We start from the raw sequence: 15,999 nt of genomic DNA, 5'->3' as shown, positions 1-15,999 counted from the left end.
GAAACTATGACTCCGTTTTGGCGCTTTACAGCGCCGTTGGTGTGACTTTCCCAGCGGAGGGAGATGATCTGCAGAGATGGTGGCACCACAGGCAGACTGCTGCGTGGCAGTCCCTCTGCAGCGCACAGGGTGACTTGGGAAAAGCCTCCAGTCCTGGTCCTGATCGATGTAGATGTACCCAATTGGACTTTTGGAAATCTACTCGGTTGTGTGTGTGCGTGCGTGTTTGGGGAGGGCTGGTCACGTGGTCGCCAGTCTCTCCAATCTGGATACCAACGAAGCAGACACCGGCCAAGAGGGAAAAATCAATGAGCGAAGCGGCCACTTTGCCCTGGCCTCGCGAAGCTCTGCAGAGTCCGAGGCCCTGGAAGGGCTAGCTAGCAGAGTGCACTGGGAGAATAGGAGAGCGGTTGGACACCGTTAGCTTCTGCTTCGCCACTGGGGGCCGCAGTCACCTTCAGCATCAGGAACTAGGGAGAAACGAACCCCGAGGGTGGATCTGGCCGCTAAGCTCCCTCCAGCTACAGTTTCTGCTTGCTTTTGCCCTGGCACAGCAGGCATGACCCAGAGAAGAACAGGGGCCTTCTCAGGACTCTAGGAGTGCGAGAGCATTCACTCTCTAGGTGGCTGCAGCCTCTGGCAAGGCACGCCCTCGGCGCTATTGCCGCGCCCCTCCTGGGTCCGCCCCTCCCGCCCCGGGGAGCGCGCACCCGCTGCTGGAGAGTCCTGCCTGCCTCACCTTCCTAGGCGGGAGAGGATGGAGAAGCCAAACTGGGTCTCAGGCCATTGGGTTCTCGGCCCGAGCTGCCCACTATATCCAAGCTCGTGACGTGGCGGCACTGGACGAGCCTCAGAAACCGAGGTTGGGGCGTATCTGGACGCCGAGGCCGCATCTCCCCGCCGCTGAGAGCCCCAGCATCATGCACGCGGGTACTGGCTACCGACTGCCCAGGGGAGTCTGGGCGCAACCCTAGCCCGGGCTTCAGATCCGGATCCTGCGCTGTGGGGACTGAAGTCGCCCTACGCCAGGGGTGTCACCCCAAGTACAGAGCTTGGGCTGCCTTGGAGCCTAGGACTCTTTTGGCTAGAGATCCTTCGGGAAGCCCGCGTTGGAGGCCGTGTGGACCACCACCCTAGAGCCACGAGAGACGTGCGGAGGGCCAGGAGCCCAGAGCCGGAGCAGTCTCAGAGGTAACTTCGGAGAGCCGGAGCAGGAGACCGGTAGGGACCCGAGCGCACGCACGTGTGTACAAGTGTGTGTGTACAAGGTGTGATCGCTATGTGCCGGCTGCTAGATTCACTGGAGCACTGTGTAAAGTCCTGAGCTGCGGGCGCTCCTCCCAGGGTCCACTGGGTTCCCGACTGCTGGCCTCCTGGGAGCAGGGACCCTTTTCGTTGAGCTAGGTACTGTAGTGGGAAAGGGGTGTGCGAGTGCGCTCGCCTGTGGTGTATTTGTGTTCGTGAGTGGTGTGCATGTGTGCGCGTGAGTGTGTGGTATGCATGTGTGCGCGCGCATGTGGCAGGTGCTAGGCTTGACTTTATCTGGTGGAGGGAAAAGAGATGAAGGAAGAGAGACAAGGCCAAAGACCATGTAGTTCTGGGGCAAGTTTTCCTGGTTGAGAATTGGTTTCAGACAACGGTGTTTTGGGGGTTAAGTAGATGAGCTGTCTGTGTGAAAAACCCCGACATACCAGAGGCGCAAAGTAAGGTGGAGAACTGGATAAACCCTAGAAGAACAGATCACTGTATCCCATTCTTAAATTGAAATTTCCAGTCACGTTAATACGGAAAAGGGGCGTCTTTTCTCCCGGAGACGTTCAACTTCACCTGCCAGAAAACACCAAAGCCAGGCCTGGCTGGCAGCAGGGCTTCAGTTCATTCACACACTAGCTCACCGCTCTGCAGCCTTCCCACCTGCTCTGCCACCATCCCTGCCAAGTCTGGTACTCTCTGGGGCCACCAAACCAGCAAAGTAATCATTGGTCCTCCCCGCAGGAGTGATGGAGCTTCTGGGGGAGGCATTCGAGTAGCTTGCTCTAACAGCCTTTGAGATAGCATTGTTTGCCAAGTAGTGACTATATTCAAAGGTTGTACACACACGGGGGCGGTGGGGTGTGTGTGTGTGTGTGTGTTTTGGTTGGATAGTCTTGTCAGTGGGAATTAAGTAACCTTTGCCAAGACCAAGAGGACAGACATCGTCTGTGCTATAAACGACACAGGTCTGTTTTGTAGAACTTACATTTTCTTTTGTGGATGGGGTGATTTAATTGGGAGCTGGTGGGACCACGGCAGCTGCCCTTGTGATAGTGATTGGGGGTTTGACTGTTTGGCTCTACAGTGATGTTATGCAGCATGACATGAAGAATTTCCAGGAGTAGTTGAGGGGCAGTGCACTTGACTGTTCTGTTTTTTGTTTGTTTGTTTGTTTGTTTTTGTTTTTTGGGTTTTTTTTTTTTTTTACCCCAATCTCCCTGCAAACAAGCTTCCTTTACCACCTCTCCTGATGAAGTCTTCTGCAAATAGAGCTAGCTAGCTCTGGGTATAGGAGCCTTCTGAAATGAGCTCCAAGCCAGCAGCTCATTGACAGCCTGGGGAGGGGGCCATTTCAGGGACTGCTCAAATAAGAGTAGTGGGAGAGAGTTGGGTGGCTGGCCTTGTACAACCCCTTTGAATAGGCTTTCTTTTTTTGTGTGACAGAGGATAAGGGCAGAATGGGAAAGACTGGCATGTCTGCAAAAGCAGCCAGTTTAGAGATTTTCTTAGGTACTGGAGCTTGCAGGGAAAACCTTAACTGTCTGGTTAGGAAAGTCTGGTTCTTATTGTGTGGAATAGTGATGTGTACAGATCTGTAACTATGTAAAAATAAACATCAGTTGCCAGAGAAAGAGCAGATCAAACAGTTCATTTGCATTTCTGATTAATTTGGTGTGTGAAAGTGTTGCATAGCTCTTAATAGTTGGAAGAGAGACAAAGGTTTCATTGTCAGTGTTGTATTCCTTTGGAATTTTCGATATATAATGTCATTATTTTCTTGGCCAATACTAGAGGCAAAATTAATGTGTCTTTCCAGCATCTAAAAAGTCTAATGTTCCCTTGGAAAGATTTGTGCTTTTAGCAATTTGTCTGTTCTGTCTCTGTTCATAGCACACATGAGTATGGGATTCTTTTCTTTGCTATTCCCTCAAGCAAGCTCTTTGGAAACCTTGGACAACTGAAAAAGAAAACAGGGCTATGGCCATGGCCTGTGCCTGGGGAGGTGGGATGTGAAGGCCAAGAGCTGGAAGGGAAGGCCTTACTTGGTGCAGCAGCCAAGTGGCAATGCATGTTCTCAGTCTAGCTGGGAAAAGGTTCCAGATTCCTCTGTGAATATGGTGCTAATGCTCACTGATTAGCTTTTCCCGCTGACATTCAAATGTTTGTTTTTGGAGCTTACCCTGCAGGCTCAGTGTAAATTAAAAGGAAAAGAAAAAGAGAGGGATATTGAACGTAAGGCAGGCAGAGGCAAATGTATGCTTCTAATTCATTGTGTGATCTTGGCTAATGCTTAACTTTTTGCATGTTTTGGGGGCATATATATACATGTTGTGTATATAGAGAGAGTATCAAACCAGATTATTGAATCATGTCTTTTTCCTCTTTCTGAAAATAGAACCCTTTATGTTAAGCTTACATAAAATTTAAGTGGATGAAACTGATTAAAAATCAGGGGAGAGCCATGGCAGCCTGTTCATTCTCAGCGTGGTGTCTGGCTCCCTTTGGAGCGCTGAAGGTCTCCTCAGAACACAGTGAGTCACTGGAAGGCGCTCTCAGGAATGTGGCACACCACCTTCTTTGAGCTTTCCCAATGGAATGTTGTGGTCTTCAGTTCAGTGTCGTCAGTGTGTCATGCACCTTTCACCTGCACTGAGTCCTTCCTAACCCAACGACAAGTACATACCTCAGTGTGGTATTTATACTGCAACCATGACTCCCATGAAATCCTTTCTCATTAAGTGCCATGGGGATGGGATGAATTCATGGGATGAATGGGCCATGTTGTAGAGTTATGGCAAACTGATTAATTTTCTAATTCTTTATTCAAGTTAGAGAATGACCTTCAGAATGGACTGTGGGTTGCATACATTCGTGTGTGTGTGTGTGTGTGTGTGTGTGTGTGTGTGTGTGTGTGTGTGATTTGATGCCATGATTCCAGCGAGCACGGTGTGGTTTTTCTGGTGCCTGGAGTATTTTTCCATGCCCTCTGCTAATGAGAGCTTACATGGGAGACTATTCTCTTGCCTTGGCAGGGCTTGCCAGTGAGCAATCCACTGCCCTCTGACTTGAGAGTCTTCCTTAGTGAGGTCCATTCTCTGTGCCTTACTCCCTGCCATTTACTTTTGTGTTTGGTAATTTTAACCCACAGTGACCACTGTGGTATAATGGCCACAATGCAGCATCTGGGATAACTCTGAGACTTCCAGAAAGGACCGCTTAAGCAGGATGCTAACCATGTAGCTGTCTGGGTATCTGAGGAAGCCTAAAACAAATAGCTGAGAAAAGAAACCAACATAAAAGTTCAACAAACTTAGAGGGACTGGAAATTTTTAGAATGTCAGGGCAGCTTAAGTGACCAGTAGTGTGAGAGGCCACCATCAGAAATGATGGAAAGGTTGTTGGAGGATTCATCAGAGCTGTTGAAACTGAATTCTCTTGACTATGTATGTGTGTCTGGGATATAGATAAGTAGCAGGGGTGGAGGAGTACACCATGTGTGGGGAGTGTGGGTACAGAGCATGGGTAGGTAATGTGTAGGGTATGGGTAGGTAGTGTGTATGAAAGGTATGGGTAGATGGTATGTAGGCTGTTGGTAGGTAGTGAGTGTGGCATGAAGATTGAGGGTAGGGAGAGGTGTAGGGTATTCGGGTATGGGGAGGTTGTAGGTGTAGGATGTGGGTAGGTAGAATGTGTTGTGTTTGGATAGATAGTGCGTTGGGGTAGAAGTGGTAGTATGTGTGAATTGTGGGGTGTGTGTAGGTAGTGGTGTGGGTCATAGATAGGAAGTATGGGTGTGGAATGTGGGTAGGTGGTATATGTTGATAAGGTAAGTGGTATGTGTTGGGTATGGGTGGACTATGTGTAGGTAGATGGTGGTATTTGGTTTTGGGTAGGTACTGTGTGTTGGATATGGGCAGTTGGTATACATGGGGTTTGGGTGGTAGTATGTGTGCAGTGTGGGCTATGGCTATAGGGAGGTATTGTATGGAGTGTTAGGTATGTGGTTTCTACCCCATTGTCTAAAGGTTCTACCTCTGTACAATAGCACCATAGGCTGGTGACCAAGTCTTCAGCCCAAAGTTTTGGGAGAAAACTTCCCGGACTGTATCAGGAGGTAAATACCTCACAGTACTTGGTGCTTTTCCACTTCACAAAGAAAATGTCTCTATGCTTCTTATGTTTATAAATAATAAAATCATCAAGTGAATTGCTGTTCTGTTCTGCTTCATTTGTTGTGGTAGTGTATGGTTTTTCTTTGCCTTCCTTCCTTTGTAAATTGGCAATTTTTGTTTTGAGTTATTTATTCCTTATTAATTTTTAAGAGCTCTCAATAAAATACAACACGCATCTTCTTCCTGCCTTTTCCAAATTTTATAATGTCTAGGGACATGATGACCAAGCACTTTTCATTTATCTAAATGAATCTGCACCTTTCTCACTGATCTGAGCATTTGGGATCTTGTAGAATATCCTTTCAGAATCCCAGATTATCTAATCCTTGACTCAAACTTTTGTCCTTTTGTTTCATCTTTAATGTACAGGCCATGAGTAAAGGTGAACTCAAAATTTTTTTTAACCAGTTGGTTTACTGACTATTCCAGTAATACTAACCAATAAACCAGTGAGTGACACATTTATTTCTATAGAATAAACCGATGTCTTGTCATTGCCTTGAAAGGCTGCCTCTACCATTTGCTGCATCCTGAACTACACCTCCATCCATTTCTTGTCACTCTGTTCCACTGATTTATTTAGTTTTTACTATTTAGCTACCCAAACTGTTCTCTATTTGGACCAGAATTCTTCTATCTTTTACAGTTTACTTTGATCTATGTGTCTGTGTGTTTGTGTCTGTGTGAATGTATGCCACACTCCCCAGGAGGCCGGAAGAGGACGTTAGAGCATCCCATCAGGAGATGGAGTTACAAACAATCATGGGTCCTCAGTGTGGGTGCTGGGAAAGGAACTCGGGTCCTCTGGAACAGCAGCTCCGGCTCCTAACCAGTGAGCCTCCTCTCCAGCTCCGCTGACCAGGATTCTTAATTCGTCACCTTGAGTAAATAATCATTTCGTTTCCTCTAACATGAAGGGCTTTCCTCAGAAAATAAAACAAGGAGCTGGGCAGTGGTGGTGCACACCTTTAATCCCAGCACTTGGGAGGCAGAGCTAGGCGGATCTTTGTGAGTTGGAGGCCAGCCTGGTCTATAGAGTGAGATCCAGGAAAGGCATCAAAACTACACAAAGAAACCCTGTCTTGAAAACAATAACAACAACAAAAACAAAGCAAAAAAACACAGCAACAACAACAAAAAAGGAAACTAAGCTGGCAAAACACAAATGGTAGGAAAGAAACAAATGCCTGTGGTCAGTTTTTGTAGCGGCTCTTGCCTTTGTGGAGCCTTCTATGAAAGTCTTTACACTAACTCCACATTTAGCATGTCTCAGTCACGAGGGGGCAAGTGGGAACTTATCCTTCTAGTTTTATATTCTTATTTATTTATTGGCACGGGTCTCATGTGAAGCAGGCTCTTCTGCAACTTACTTGAGCCCACGTTAGCCCTGAGCTCCTGACCACCTTGCTTTAGTATCCCAAGTGTGCCACATCATGCCAGACTTCATTAAAAAAAAAAATAGTGTGTATTTTCTAAAAATTAAGACAAGGGCAGAAGGCAATCTAACAGATGCTCATGTGCAACTGAGATTTCAAAGGTGGTAACAACTGTCATTTTTGCTTCAGGGCTTGGTTTTTGTTTGTTTAAAGAAAGGGCTGTTATAGTTTATTACCTCTTCGCTGCAGTCACCTGCTGTTCTTCTCCTTGGTGGGGAAGATGCCCATCCCCAAATAACTGAATATGTGTCACGTGACACAGGGATTGACAAACACCTATGACGGAGCCTGGCGAATACTGCATGCTTCCCAGGACTGCATGGGCTAGACTTTGGGAGCAGTGTGAACAAATGAGCTAGGGGGACAGGGTCTGTGATGTCAGAAGGTTCTCAGAGGAGGACATGATTGGCTTGGTTGAATAATTACATGGGCTGAAGGCAGGCAAACCCTGCTACTGGGGGATAGGTGGAAACTGTACCATGTCCCCTAATAAGAAAGATTGTATAAGGGACCTTACCATTGGAGCAGAGTAGGAACTTGTGGTTAGGCTATTTGAAGTTCTCCCGATTTCACCGATGTCGAGGTAGTCCATAACAGAACCTAAATTTTAATACTTTCACTACATCTTTCTGTCCGCACTGTCCCAAACCTGTTGTTTTCATTTCCACATGTGCTTTTATATAGTCTTTCAATATGACACTCCCACAATATATTTGGGTTCTGTTTTTGCTACATGGATGATGTGGTAGATCCATGTGGAAGCTTATTTTTCCATGCATTCTTTACTTTTTGAGATTTATTCTCAAATTTACTAAAAACACATGGATTAATATTTTGAGTAATCCCAAGTCAATCCCTCCACTGTACTCATCTTCTATTAAAAGAGTAGTTGGTAACAGATTTATTGACTTGTGAGCCCATGTTAGTGCTTAAGTTAAATATCTTATCTTAAAAGAAATAGCTTTTGTTCTTTAGAGTTTTACTACAAAGTAATTTATTTTAAATTAAGAATGTTATTCTTAGCGCCAGTGATGTGCTTATAACATTCTTCTAGTATTTTACTAAGAGGCTAATTTTCTTTCCTTAGGATCTCTCTCTCTCTCTCTCTCTCTCTCTCTCTCTCTCTCTCTCTCTCTCTCTCTCTCTCTGATATAGAAATTTCAAGATGAGCTACTGAGTTTGGCACATTTCCTATAATTTTGTGAATTTTGCTGCATTAATTTTTAAGGTTATATTGTTTTGGTGAGTTGTTTCATTATTTTTTTTGTAGTTTTCTGAATCCAAAACACTTTTTTCAATTGAAAGTCTTCCCTTCTACGTCAATATAATAAAAATAGTTGTACTACATACTTAGTATTTGCCAAGTACTGCTATAAAAATAACTTGGTCATATGAGGTAGGTGCTATGTTGTCCTATTGTTAAAGCTAAGGAGACACACACAGAGACTTGTAGGTTATGTGAGTCACGTATCTAGAGGACAGAGTAGCTTAGTGAAAACTTGGGCAGCTTTTTCCAGAGTCTGTGACATTTGCCTGTAGTGCATATGAACCACATTCTGATTTTTTGCACTGATATATCTGATTTTCTTTGTATTTTCACTATCTATGTGATTGTATTTGTGGATATTTCTCTTACAGGCAATATTTGGCTGTTTTATTTCACTTTTTAAAAATACAGCTCCAGTCATTGTCTTTTAACTGGCAAGTTCATACTCTTTACATTTATTGTGATATGTGTTTAGAAATAATTCCTTCGTCTGGTTCAGAAACCCTGCATTAAACGTGATAGTTTATTTCTGCCTTTTAAATAACCACAGCTTACCATCTAGCAGACTTATTTGACTTCTCTTTCCTACTTCAGATAACATATGGAAACTCACAAGAAGTTTAAATTCTCATCTGGCCCCTTTCCATTTCACTTATACAATTAGTCATCAATTATTGCATACATTTGTACAGTATTACAGTATGTTTATTTTGTTTATCTGAATCCAGTTTCTTTCTGAGGAATGTGAGTGATAAACTGTGAGGTTATTTTTTAACTTTTTATTCCTAAATAATAGTTTCTTTTAATAGAATTATAAACATTTTTATTTTCTTTAGATCTTAAACATTTTATTTCAGCTTATTGTTCTTTGTTTTTATTTTTAAAAACCTAAGAATTTTAGAATTCAACTTTTTAAGTTGAGGTTTTCTTTTTGTTTCTGGCATACTTGAGTTTCAACATGATGTGTCTGGGCATCCAAGGATAAGCACCTTTTGATGTATTCATTAGCACTTATGTAAGTTTTTTTTTCTCCTTGAAAGTTCATGTTGTAAACTCTGGAACATCTCTAGACATTATCATTTTTTTCTGCTATTCTCTTACTTTTCCCCTGGAATATCTATTAGACATTTTCTGAAACTTCTCCTTCTTTGAGTATGTCTTTTAGCCCCAATCCCACACCTTTTATTTGTGTTTATCTTAGCCCTGCCTCTGCTCTATTCTCCTAGATCTTTCAGGTCACGAATTTTTACTTCACTTAAATGGTATGTTACTACATCTGTTCATTGTTTTGTAAGGAATGATTATGTTTCTACACATACTATTTAGTTATTTTCTACATTATATACTATGTTCTTAGTGTTGTAGTTAGACTGCATATACTATATATGTATGTATAATACATTTGTGTGTTGTATTCATTTTAAATATGTTTATACCTTTTAAAATTGTAGTTCCCTTTTGTGAAATTCTTGGGCTTCAAATCCTGCTAGTCATTTTATGTCTTTTGACTCATTGACCATTTTTTTTTCTTTTGTGTTTCATTTGTAAAATCATTACTACGATTTCTCCTCTAAGACAGTGATCCCACACAAAATCCCGTGATTGTCCAAGGCAGCTTTACACATATTCCCACTACTATCAGGGAGATTGTCAACATGAAACAGGTTTTGATTTCTTAGATTAAGAATCTTTGTACCCTGGGGCAACAACTTCAGATCCAAAAGTCTTTAAAATGTTTCCATGGTTTTATATATACACATAAGATATATACACCTTTATATACACCTATATATACACCTTTATATACACACATGCATATATATACACCTTACAAAACACATATATAAGGTATATATACTTATATATCTTAGAAACATAAAACAAAGTCAACATCTTAAAGACCATTGGGTCTGAGATATAGATTGCTTTATTTAATACAGAACCTAGGCAGAGGGTGACAATGCCTTTGTGTCCTGTTTTGGCTAGCAGACACCTTCACCCCTTTTCATTCTGTACTTTGGGTTAGTTAGATAGAGAACAGTTCAATGCACACTCCAAGTTCCTACTCTCTGCCCTGTGATGCCTCTTCTACTTCCCCACAGTAGGACTTGCCCTGCCCTCCAGGACAGCTTAAGTACTTCCCTGCCTCCTTCTATGATTTCCAGCATTATCTCTGCTTTGGTTTTCTGAGCATTTATCTTGCTCTCTTGCATGTGTAGCATTGCATGTTAAAAACAAACAAACAAACAAAAAAACATGCCCTTCCAGAATTTCTAGGATATCAAAAAGGGAGCTCTCCCTCCACCACCATGTTCAGAATGTACCTTCTTTTCAGATCTGGGGATAGCTTTATAACTTTGAATTCTAAACTAAGGGCTTTAAGCCTGGGTCAAGCTTCCCAGGAACACACTAGACAAGTAGCATCGCAGTTCCCTTCCCAGTTCCTTAATACCCTCTTCAGCAGATCTTAAGGAAAAAAACGGGCTCTCTTTCCTTTAATTTGAAATTTAAATTAAGGGAAACATGAGGAATGAAGAAGCTCCAGATCACAGATTTTAGATCTCTAGACTGAGACCTTTTTTTTTTTTTAAGTCCTCAATCCATACTTTCACTAAATCACAAGAACAACCATCAACCTGGGGGGAAAAAAAGAAACAACAAAATAATGAGCCAGGATTTCAAGCAACTCTGCAGATGAAGTCTCTTGAGGTGTGCTTTTTATGAGTGTGAGTGAAGTGAGAACATTGTGGCTACTTCATTTTGTGTTTTGAAAAGTATATGGGAATGACTTAATATGAATACTGCTGACTTTTGTTAATCCAGTTCAAAGCTTGTGTTCTTCACTCTCATCAGATTTCTGAGCTTTAGTGACAGAGGGATGATTAAACCTTTAAAGGAGTGAGTAGGAATGATATTCAGAGAAGCTTATCATCTGTCCAGAGATCTCACACAGCGCTCCTAGAGACTGTTAGCATAAGTCACATCTCTCTTCTGCTCTATTTTGATTAAGATCAAATGTCAGCCATGTGAGCACTTATGTCGTGGGTGGAGAAGGGGGCGGACATTCACTTTAGCCTTGTAGCCTGCACACCAGCCTTTATCACTGCTGGAATGTGGCTTGAGGGGTAACAAGATGCCACAGTGTAGTGGGGGGAAAAGCCAGGCATCTGGTTCCTGCCCTTTCCAAAGCCACAGACTGCTCTATAGTGAGAATAGCCATGGGCTGGGAAACAGAAGAGCCTGGAATTCTCCCCTTGTCCAGGCACATCAGAGCTTCTGAAAGGTAGTAAAGAATGTTCGTCTGAGAATGTGGATCCCAGTCTGGGCATCCTATATGTGCCATGATCAGCTTCACCCTAGTGCTGCCCCCACACCACCTACCTTTGGTACTGTCCCAACTCCTGTTTCCTGTGGCCTCCTTCCCTAGAGTAAGCATTCTGCCTGTCTCAGGGAACTGTTCTACTGTCACAGAGTACCTGGAACTGGTAACTTAGAGAGAATGTTGATTTATCATTCATGGCCCCGAAAGCTAGGTGGTTCATATGAAGGCAACAGCATCTAATGTCTGGTGAGGGCTTTCTTGTTACAACCTCAGTCTGGCATGTGCCAGGCTATGTGAAGTATCTTTCAAAGGGACCATAATCCCACCTATTAGGTACCCCATGGCTAATCATTTTTTAGAAGTCCAACTCTTGATTGTACCTGAATGTTGGAGGCATCTATCCAAAGCATGGGACAACCTAACTAAATCCCACCTGCTTGTCTGTTCCTTCCCTCTCTCCTCATCCTGATCAATCTCATAGACTCTACTCTGTTGTCCTGCACCTTTTGGCCATCTGCCCTTTGCCTGGAACACTTCTTGTCCCTTCCCCCTGAATTCAAAACACCCATCTCTTCAGTCTTCCAGGCCACTGGAGATAGTAGTAACTCTACAAAACTGTTATTCCTCTCCCCTTTGGCTGGATTCCATCTCACCACTGACTGAGGCACCTTGATTAAACTCCCCTGACCCTTGACATTTACCACTGGCATGTTATATGGAAAATAGGATAGATGTCAGCTGTGGCTGCCAGGACCAGATCTGCCACTACTTCCACATGTGCCTTTGAACAGTCAGGTCACCATCTGGGCCCCAATTTTCATATCTATAAAATGAGGAACTTTGCTGATGATCACTGTAGCCCCAAGCAACACTGATCCTAAAGACTGTTTTCTTCCCTGAGACCACGGGCACCAGGAAGAGAGTGGTGTTAGCTCTTCGAGCTGATCCTGTAGTACGCATGCTGGGTACTACAGAAATAGAACTTTGTGTTTGGGTATGTAATACACATTCATGTGGAGACCCAGGAGTTGATATAGATTGTCAATTGCTCTCAACCTTACTTTCTGAAATAGGGACTCTCACTAAGCTTGGAGCTCACCTCTTTGGCAAGACTGGCTGGCTAGCATGCCCCAGGGATCTCTCTGTCTCTGTTTCCTCAGCATGGGGATTATAGACATGTACCACTGTCACTTAAAAAACATGGGTCCTGGGAGATTGAACTGGGCTCTTCAGGTTTATGCTATAAGTACTTTATCAGTTGAGTCATACTCCAGTCCCAGAATAAGGGGCTCTAGGGCTGAATGATTGCAGACAAGAGACAGGTGCATGAGGTGGGCAATGTTGGGGGGGGGGCAGGCTGGCCTGGGAGTGGCATGTGCTGAGAATTGAGAGGATGTTTCCACTGACTCTGTGTAGAAACTTCCCTCTTGGTTTTCGGAACTTCCCTATGGAATGAGTTTATGATCTTTCTTCCTATTTAATAAGAGTTGAATAATGAGTCTCACAACCAGCTTGTTATTTTCCCTCTAAGGAGATGTGTAATCTAGGCAGAGGCAGTAACTCATGGGACTAATAAAGGTCCCTGGAAATGTGTGATTGAGGATGGAGTTTTCTAAAGTGGGAAATTAGAAGGCTTTAAAAGAACTTGGAAATGAAAAAATAGGGAGGCCAAAATCAAGCTTCAGGCAAGCTTGTCTTGCTCTTTGTACAGAATGGAGTCAATTTTCAAAGTTAGTGTCACATACTAGGTCAGTCCATTCAGTAGAAGCCTCTTCCTTCTACTTCATTGTACATAGACATGTTTACTACCATTAATGCAAGGTTGAACCCGGTGCAGTGTCAGAAGGCTTTGGGCCTCTTATTCATTATTGGACATCAGGCAACTTTGGCATTTTCTCTGTTAGTATAGTACTTGTCAGTCGGTTCTTCAGTTTCCTTATCTGTAAACTAAGGATGCTGTTCGCACTCTGTAGAGTTGTCTGTGTGGTAGGCAGCCTCCCAGTGGCTGCATATTGCACACTGGCTCCTGTTATCACCCAAAGAGTCTGGGAGCTTACTGCTCAGCACATTCCGCCTTCACCCCTGTTGCTCTCTGAGTAACTTGGAGTTTCATAGCAAATCTTTCAGATTCTCTAATGTTTGATCACCCCTAAGTCTGTGCACCTGTTTTCATCCATAGATATCTAATGCCAGTTGTGTGTGTGGTGTAGGTATGTGTTCATGTGGGTATGTGTACATGTGTTCTACTTTGCTTTCTGTTGCTGTGATAAAATATCACAACCAAAAGCAACTCAATGAGGAAAACATTTATTTCATCTTATAGCAAAGTCCAGCATGAAAGGAAGCTAGGAAATAGTTTAAGGAAAGAATCTAGAGGCAAAAACTGAAGCAGAGGTTATGGAGGAATATTGTTTACTGTATTATTCTTCATATATCATTAATTAAGAAAATGCCCCAGAGATTTGGCTAAAGCCGAGTCTGATGGAGGCACTTTCTCTCAATTAAGGTTCTCTCCTGCCAGATGACTCCAGTTTGTGTCAAGGTGACATAAAACTAGCCAGCACAGTATGTAGGCACACATTGTTGGCATTGGGTGATTTCCTCTATTACTCTCCACCTTATTTTTTGAGACAGGATCCCTCACTGAACCTTGATCTCAATGACTGGGTTAGGCTGTCTGGCCAAGAAACTCCAGGAATCTGTCCATCTCCTACGTCCTAACTCCAGCACTTGGGATGCAGATGCACACTGCAGTACCTGGCTTTTTTTTTTTTTTTTTTTTTTTTTTTTTTTTTTTTTTTTAACGTGGGTGTTAGGGATCCAAACTCAGATAGTCATGTTCTCACAGCAAACACTTTACTACTACTGAGCTATCTCCCTAACCCTCCATTGTCAGTTTTAATAATGATGATGATGATGATGATATAACAATAATTAAATGATGCAGGCTTACCCATAGCATTTATACTTCTATCAGGAGACAAAGAGTCTTGGTTTTGTAAACACATTTTTGCAAACAGATATTTCAGGGATACATTTTAGTCAAGCAAAGCAACAGTGATAGTTGAGAAGGCCTCTCTAGGGAGCCACATCCTGGGGCTTTCCTGGGAGGTACATGGCAGACATAGCACAGAGTAAGCTCAGCTCAGCAGCCCTGGGTTTAGGTCTTATTGCTCTCAGCTACTGCAGTCCTTTACGTTCCCTGGTCCCATTTCCTCGTCTGTCAGAGAGTAATTGTGAAAGCAAAAGAGGTCTCTTAAGGTGGTTACAGGGATTAAAGTAAAAAATTGCTATGAATGCGATTTGTGCCACCAAATCCATAAAATACGATATGCATTTGCTGCACGCTACTCTCTAAATTACATTCATTTGTCCTATGCTCTGATAGCTACACCCATTTATTTACTTCCAGACCAAGCATGACAGGTTGTCCTCGCCTCTAGCAAGCCAGAACATCCTGACACAGAATGTTTTCATCTGAAGGAAGTGAGGGCTGGGGCAGGGCAGAGGCACTGTGTGGGCGAAGTCTGTCTCCTGGTGGCTTGTTCCCGGCAGGAACAGAACCTGTTAAACTTTATTTTCTTTTACCATGGAAAGTAAGGGCTAGCCATGAGTCTCCAGACATTGATGGCAGAGACCATGCTAAGATTTATAAAAGCCTATTAGGAACAGCTGCCCTCAGGATGGAAAAAAAAAAGTCCATGATCTTCCACTATTGAAGTATTATTGCCTGAGGAAATGAATTGCTTTTGTTGAAAATGAGCTGGACCTTCCAGGACTTTGTCAATTTAAAAGTCAATGGCAATTAAAACATGTCTAGTGTTCAGGGGATGGAGTTATGCTAGACTGGAACTCACTATGTAGACCAGGATGGTCTGAAACTAGCAGCAATCCTCCTGCTTCTGCCTCATGGGTGTTGGGATCACAAAGGGATAAAAAGGGCTTCTGTGGGCCTTTTCCAAGCAGCATGTGCTCAGGGAGTGAACACAAGGTGAGTGTCATTGATGTATTTTAAATCTCAGAAGCTGTGCCTATGCTTACCAATGGGTAGTTTTCTTATAGAAATTTGATTTGAATTTTAATTTTCCTATTTTGTATTAGTTCACGCTGTGATTCTCTTCCATTTCACCCTCCTTCCTGGTTAAATTTAATGCACCAATGGCAGGCATACACAGGGTGGCTGCACGTGGTGAGGAGGGCCTGTACCTGCCAGTGGACCCGTGGGTGTAAAGCCTGAAGCTTTCATTCCCTCTCTTGGAAAAAGACTGATGTGGCCTATGGCTGGTGTGGGAAGCATGGCTGGCTCAGGATCCACTTGAGGTCTCTACAGGGCAACCACCAAGGTGGCCAGTGTGGGGGAAAAAAGAGGGAACAGTCCACACTAATACAACTATTAAAAACACAGCAGAAACAACAGAAAACAAATAATATGCTCAACACAATGGCAACAGAGAATGTCTTGTCTTGCAGGCTGTGTAGGATGACCTCCTTGGCCTCCCTAGCAACTGACATCAAGTGCTAAGGCTCAGGGGTGGCTTTTTTCACAGG

The 15,999-nt window shown here is 43.3% G+C and overlaps 1 protein-coding gene across 3 annotated transcripts in view; it reads left to right on the top strand.

Annotated features, from left to right (window-relative positions):
• The first annotated feature begins 298 nt into the window (after positions 1-298).
• Positions 299-15,999, top strand: part of Minar1 (membrane integral NOTCH2 associated receptor 1) — a 34,764-nt gene continuing 19,063 nt past the window's right edge. For 2 of the 3 annotated variants that reach the window (XR_003734155.2, XM_028865950.2), the window contains exon 1: positions 299-1,221. The gene's annotated coding sequence lies outside the window, so the exon portion shown is untranslated. The remainder of the gene's footprint in view (positions 1,222-15,999) is intronic. The other variant, XM_028865951.2, reaches the window with a different exon arrangement.

Source organism: Peromyscus leucopus, chromosome 7, assembly GCF_004664715.2.
Source record: "Peromyscus leucopus breed LL Stock chromosome 7, UCI_PerLeu_2.1, whole genome shotgun sequence".
Lineage (NCBI taxonomy): Eukaryota > Metazoa > Chordata > Mammalia > Rodentia > Cricetidae > Peromyscus > Peromyscus leucopus.
The sequence above is the reverse complement of the archived record's forward strand: the minus strand, read 5'-3'. Positions and strand labels throughout refer to the sequence as shown.